The sequence below is a fragment of the Eumetopias jubatus genome, unplaced genomic scaffold (assembly GCF_037043125.1).
Source record: "Eumetopias jubatus isolate StellerSeaLion01/CBP00866 unplaced genomic scaffold, mEumJub1_p1.0 scaffold_7, whole genome shotgun sequence".
Taxonomy (NCBI): Eukaryota; Metazoa; Chordata; class Mammalia; order Carnivora; family Otariidae; genus Eumetopias; species Eumetopias jubatus.
In genome coordinates, this window is record NW_028274813.1 from 105,802,531 (window position 1) to 105,809,827 (window position 7,297).

The 7,297-nt window shown below is 39.3% G+C and overlaps 1 protein-coding gene across 10 annotated transcripts in view; it reads right to left on the reverse strand.

Moving 5' to 3' along the window:
* The window catches only part of DENND4A (DENN domain containing 4A), a 143,911-nt gene that overhangs the window by 122,158 nt on the left and 14,456 nt on the right, over nt 1–7,297 (reverse strand). For 3 of the 10 annotated variants that reach the window (XM_028099957.2, XM_028099956.2, XM_028099955.2), the window contains exon 1: nt 7,073–7,270. The exons of 1 other annotated variant lie outside the window; for it this stretch is intronic. The gene's annotated coding sequence lies outside the window, so the exon portion shown is untranslated. Of the gene's footprint in view, nt 1–7,072; nt 7,274–7,297 lie in introns of those variants that run through there. 6 more of the 10 variants (XM_028099953.2, XM_028099952.2, XM_028099954.2 and 3 more) reach the window with 5 other exon arrangements.

The following is a 7,297-nucleotide window of genomic DNA, read 5'->3' on the forward strand; positions in this document are numbered from 1 at the left end:
TGAGGCAGGGAATACACAGATGAGTTTGGAGTACCTTGTAGTACCAGAAAGTAAAGAAGTGCTAAAAAACACAAAACAATAGCGTATGTCCTATTGGTCACAGGAACTAACCTGAGAGAGAACAATTTAAGGAACAAAATAAAGTAGTATAGGATAATAACCCAAAGTTATAAAATGAATATCCTTGAGTCCATATGGATTGAATAAATGAATAAGTGGAGGGAAAGAGAAAAATCTCCCTTACAAAAGAATTCCAAATAATTTTGCTGACACTTCCCCATCAAGGAGTTGGAACCTAATTCCCCACCCACTGAGTATGGTCTCCACCTAGTGATTTGTTTCCAAAAAGTAGAGTATGGGAAAACTTTACAGTAGAGAAACCTGGCAAACATTGCTACAACCAGGTGATCGAGGTTAAAAATATCACTGATAAGTCATATGGATAGTATGCACCCTTGAGATGGTATAATTAGAATAGAATTTTGCCTCTGTGGTCGTCCTTCCCCAAACCTAAACTCCAGTCTAACTCTGAGAAAAATATCAGACAAACCCCAACTGGGGGACACTTTACAAAGTATCTGACCCGGGGCGCCTGGGTGGCTCAGTCTTAAGCATCTGCCTTCAGCTCAGGTCGTGATCCCGGGCTCCTGGGATTGAGCCCCACATCAGGCTCCCTGCTCCATGGGAAGCCTGCTTCTTCCTCTACCAGTCCCTCTGCTTGTGTTCCTCTCTCGCTATGTCTCTCTCTGTCAAATAAATAAATAAAATCTTTAAAAAAAAAAATCTGACCCAAACTCCTCAAAACGGTCAAGGGTATCTAAAACAAGGAAAATCTAGAAGCCAGTACAGCCCAGAGGAGCCAAAGGAAACATGACGACTAAATGTACTGTGGTATTCTGGATGGGATTCTAGAATGCAGAAAGGACATTAGTTAAAACTAATGATTCCAAGTAAAATATGGACTAATTAATAGTAATGTTCCAATGTTGGTTCCTTGGTTGTAACAAAGAAATGTCAAATATTAACAACAGGGAAAATTGGGTGCATGGTACATGGTAACTCCCTGTAATTTTTCTGTAAATATAAAACTACTCTAAGTTAAGTTTATTTAAGATGATAATAATAGGAAAGTTATTGTCTTAATCAGACTTTCAGTCCTTTAAGTCACGTATAGTAGGTTGGACAAAAATAGAAATACAGTTAGTACTGTGCAAAACAATCTCAACACTGATGAATAGTTTACAATATTGTACATGTAAGTGCCTATGGTCATTTAATATGTGTACATTTTTATTCCTTAGTTGGTAAGCACTTTAGAAGCAGAAAACTCTCCTCAAGCAGGACTCGTATTTTGGACTAAAGAAAAACTGTGGTACTAATTATATTAACAAAAATTCTGCCTGGCTCTTAAGTCCAAAAGTTTAAATGGTTTTAGGTAAAATACATTTACAGTACATTACATCTCCTCATAGTTTCAGAAGGAGAATGTAGATACATATTTTAAGAAAGTACATTGGAAAGTTCACTAATAACAATATACTAGAGTGTAAAATTTACAATAACTTGGGTCCATAATGGTCACTGTTCAAGAAATTTGGAAACTTCAAAAAACAAATAAAAACAAACTTTACCAACAAACAAATAAACTTCACTAACATTTGTAACTATCTTGAATATATTTAAAAACAAACAAAACCAAAAACCTCCTAAAGAGCAGTAAAAAAAAGCCGAATAGAAAATGCGTAAAGGACAGGTACAGGCAAATCACTGAAGAGACAACCAAAAATGCTCATATATAAGAAAAGATGAAAGGAAATAAAAATAGGAAATGAAATGCCATTTCACACCAATCAGATTGGAAAAAAATCAAAAGTCTGACATTAGCCGTTGGTATGGAGGAAGAGAAAATGTTTGTCAATATCCAATAAATATCCCGTATAGAGAAAGATGCTTATATCCTAAGACCCCGCAATTTGAAGATCAGGTATATGACCTGGAGAAACACTGGTATATGCTTCAGGAAATACAAGGATGTTCACAAGGCACTGTTATAATACATAAAAAATAAAAACAGTCAGCATTCATTAATAGAGTAAATGATAAATTGCACTATATCTATTTAATGGAACATTACACACCAGTCAACACAAATGAGCCAGACCTACAAGGGCCAACAAAGATGGGGGAGGTGGGCAAAAATTTAAAAAGTTTCAAAATATGTATACCATGATAAAATCATATTAACAGCTGCTTAAATTAACCAGCACATTAAAAAACAAGGGGGGGGGGAGGAACAGTTTTAAGCACCTTATGTAGACTCACTTGCTTTCTACAACAACCTTATAAGGTAGGCAGATCTATTATCCCTATCGATATGATAGATGAGGACATGGAGGCATGGAAAGATTTAAAAATTTGCCTAAGGTCACAAAACTGTTAAGTAGCAGAGTCCAGATTTAAACCAAGGGAATATGGCTCCAAAGCCCACAGCTCTCCAAAAGAATAGAAAGCAAAGCCATGTACCGTTCATATGTAAAGTTTATTAAAAAGTAATATCAATAACAATTGATATTATCATAACAATTGCCTCTGGGAGGGAGGATGAAACTGAGGAGAACAAAAAGGACTTTAACTTGATCAGCAATGTTCAAGTACTGTACAAAGTTTCACCTGCTCTTTTAGCATTCAGTGATAACCATGATATACATAGTTTTTTAAATTAAAAATGTATCTGAAACAAAAGTGAAAAAAATGTTAACATTTGTATGAATATACGTGTGCTTACTACTTTTTCGTAATTTTCTGTATTTTTAAAGCTTTTCAAAAAATGTATCATCTATAAAATATAACAGTAAAAATAAAAAGAAATTTAAGAAATTTCCAATCTCCCTATTTCAGCTTTTATTTGGAAATGAAAATAGCTAAACTGTGAGTTTATATATGTATGTACACGGAAAATGCATTTTTATATGGGTCCAAAGAGATACTAAAAGTACAGTAGAAACAGTATCTCTTACTATACATTTTGATGACTCACTATTCTTGGTGAAAATAAAGTACAACACCAGCAGGAAAACTCCCTTGATATCTCTCCACCTTTTTTCTTGATAGTTTGTCTCTTCTCCCTATTGGTTTCTACTTGTGCTTTTTATTAAAAGAAGGAAACAAGGAGGCACCGAGAAATTATCACACACTTTAAAAATAACAATAACAGCAGCTCTTCTGAATATAAGATTCTCCAACATACAATCAAGTAATGTTCCAAAACCTTATTTGTAAATTTGTTGTTTGGACCTCAAAACATATTCTCCCATAAAGAAAGTTAAACGAGGATATAAGCACCAGCAAAAAAGATACTGGCTGAGGTGCCAGGCCACGAGCAGTGAAACAGGAAAAGCAAAGTACACAGTATGCACTGATGGCCCAAGAAAAAAAGAAAGGGTTCCCAACCAGAGTTTGAGGACAGAAATCATGTTTCATTTACCTCTGTATCTTCAGTGACTAGCAAAATACCTGGTACCTCATAAACATTCAAAAACTGCTATCTACTAGTGACTGATTGGGTAAAGAGGAAAAGACTGAGTCAAGCAGTCCATCAATAGGTGGCACTATCAATATAAAACAGTTTGGGTGTAAGATCCAAATAGAAAAGAGGTTAGAGAGTAACAGTGTGTATTAGATTATGTACGTATGTATGTATGTATGTATGTATGTATGTATTTATTTGACAGAGAGAAAGAGAGAGATAGCGAGAGAGGGAACACAAGCAGAGGGAGTTGGAGAAAGAGAAGCAGGCTTCCCGCCAAGCAGGGAGCCCGATGAGGGGCTCGATCCCAGGACCCTGAGATCATGACCTGAGCCGAAGGCAGTCGCTTAATCAACTGAGCCACCCAGGCGCCCCAACAACGTCCATTAATAGAATCATCTACGTATGTAAAACCACTACCAGGTTGGTGCTGGTAACCAGAAGAGTGCCTTCACCTAAATTGTTAGCTCCTTCACTTACTGTGTACTACATAAGCACTATACTTTGAGTTAGCTTTCTAATAATCATAAAATAGTCTCCCTATTGGGGCAGCAGTTTTGTGAGATTTTCAGGATTTTCTCCTATGACCCTTAAAAACATTTTAATGTCACTCTTGTCATTATTACAGTAATACTATTCAGAAGATAGAACAAAGTATAAATACTAAAATAAAAATGACCTATAATCCCATCATACAGACACCTTTTAATACCTTATTAAAATATTTATTTCCGAGGTGAGTGGGTGGCTCAGTTGGTTGAACGTCTGTCTTCAGCTCAGGTCATGATCTCAGGGTCCTGGGATGGAGCCCCGTGTTGGGCTCCCTGCTCAGTGGGGAGTCTGCCTCTCCCTCTCCATCTGTCTATCCCCCAGCTCGTGCTTTCTCTCACTCTCTCAAATAAATAAATAAAATCTTTAAAAATATTTATCTCCTGCCAATCATTTTGCCATGTACATGTGATGTGTTATAAATGATGACAAAGTATATTCTTTATATTCCAACTTTTCTCTCAACACTATATTGTACTTTCTCATGTCAGTAAATATTTCTGAAAATGTGACCCTTAAAAACTGCATCTACCACTGGATTATCATTTGTTTCACTATTCCTCTATTATACGGCATTTTGACTATTATAAATTTTTCCCTGCTATAGTAACAAACTATATAAATTAATCCTTTTTATGTATAAAGTTCTACACTGCTATTTTAGAATTCAAAGTGATAACTAGGATATACAGTAATAAAGCGTGGAGCACTTCACTTCTCCCCAACTCACAAATTCTACTGAGCAATGATCATTAATCTGGGGTATTAAACAAACAAAGAGGAAGTTTTTTTTATCAACTTTCCTTCAGTCAGTCTCATCTTCCACATCTGGTAAGAAAGAGGAAAGCCCCAAGATAAGTCTCTGACATCAGAGAGGACAAGAATAACAAGTCAGTTTTCTTGCTAGAGCCACTTTTGTTTTCCACTTGGAATAATGAGCCACCAATTTAAATAGGAATGATACAAGATTTGTAATATACATCTCTACCTGGATCAGTGCTTAAATCTAGGTTTCCATAGTAGGTAGACTGTTAAGAAGAATTCTGGAAACAAAAAGGTAGTGTAAATAATACCACTCAAATGAAAAAAATAAGGTTTTTTTTTTACAATTCTGCCATGATTTTTATTATTTTTGAATGAATTAATAAATAGCACATACTCTTTCCTTCTTATAGCTTTCCAATTATTCCAAATATTATTCAAGCTGCCATATATAGGCCAACAGCTCCAGGAGCTTAAGAATCAATAACTATTTAAGCCAGTGGTAATTCATGTGGAAAAGTTCAGAACAAATCAGCATCAGCTTCTGGCTCTCTTGCACAAACAAAAATTTACATCGCTTCACCGATTTTCAAAAGTGTAAATTTGTGTACATAAATTTAAAACAGACCAAAATTTACTCTTATTTTATTTCTATTGGGCTGGTGTCAAGATCAATTAATTTCCCTAAAAAGTACATTCTTTAAAAATTCCACAGTGAAGTCTATATTTAATCATTCAGAAAAAGAAAATTATATAACATATATATAATGATGATGATGGCATGATATATACTAGCCTGGACTCCTACTGAGAGCTGCAGTTCCAAGGGAAATTGTGAAAATGAAGTAAAAGTTGCCCAAAATGTTTAATTTTGGCCAAAATAAAACAAAGTTCCAATAAAAGAAGCCAAATACAACCTTTTGTTTCATTATAAATTCAAACAGGGTTCAAATAGCTCAGAAATTCTGTATACTTAAGTTTTCAAAAGCTGGATTCCCAGAACTATCTACTCTAAACATAAACTGAGTAACTTGCCCGAGTCCTTACTTATTACCTAATCTTAGGTCCCCCAGAGACTACTTTCTACAATAATCTCAAATGTACTATAATAGATTAGTGTAACCTGGGCTACGCTGTTTACAGGTGTCTCCGCCTCCTTCCCCCAAGAGGAGAGAAGAGGTAGATTAGGGCAAGCAGAAAATAGAGACTATATACACCAAACAACAGCTTGCAATCTTGTAAAATTGCTTCTTACACACTTGGGCTATTATTTTAATTAACGTACAATGCATTTGAAAGAATAACATATTCACGGAGTAATACAATTTCTGTCCTCACGAGTCTCTAGCTGGCTGACACGCGTTTTCTCCTCAGATAAATACATGCCTGTTGACTGATGCCTGTCCTGCTGTTGCAAACAACAAATAACTGTCCTGTAAGACAAAAACCCTTCTCTAAGCCTCCAGGCGTAACCATACGTTTGAATTAAAAGCACTCTGGAACAATAACAAAAATCTTCCAGCACATCTGTCATTTAAAAGCACGATAATGAAAAGCTGTCGCTGCGACCCAGTTTTGGGTCACAAGCTTCTTTTTTTCTCCTCCCTCCCTCAAAGCGATAAACTTCAAAGGGAATGGTGGCCAACAGGAACGTCCCCCCCACCCCCGCAAAAATAGACAGACACACACACACACACAAAATGCAACTGACCAACTTGAACGCTAACCCGACCCATGCTGGCCAGGGTGGCTAAGCAGACCCCCGGGAGGAAAATCGGGCCTCTGGGGGCCCGCCAGGCTCCCGCTGCTGCCTGTTTTAAAATATCGAGCAGGTGGGATTCCGGAAGGCCACCTCCGTCTTACGTAACGGGCTTGTCAAAATCCCAGCTCAGGACCTCCCCTCTCACCGCCCCCGCCCCCACCCCACCCCCACCTCCCAACAACAAGAGCCCCAAACCAGCCCGGAATAGAAAATCTGGAAAGAAAACACCGGAGCCCCCCACGCGTCCGACACAGAGGTGCGGGCGCTACTCTCAGCACCGCCGCGCCAGCCCAGAGCGGACCCAGCCCGCCGAGGGCGGCTGGGCTCTGAGAAGCCCCCGGGAGGAGGTCGCGGCCAGCCGCGCCACCTCTCCGAGCCCTGCCAACCCCGCTCCCGCGACCACTGCTGTCACCGCTCCGGGCCGTGACAGCTCCACATGCCACCGCTGTCCGCGCCGCCACCCCCGCACTCACCTCACCGCTGGCTCCCGCGCAAGCAGCGGGTCGAGCTTGGAGAGTGGTGCCCAGTCCCCTCCCGACGGCGGCGGGACACGAGGGGCTGAATGCCGCGGCGCTCTGAACCCGCTTAGCTCATCCCCAGCCCGGCGCTCCGCCCTGCGCGGCACCCCCGCCCGCCCAGGCCTGCCGTCTCAGTCAGACGGGACTCCCCCTCCCCTCGCAGCCGCCGCTGCCTCCGCC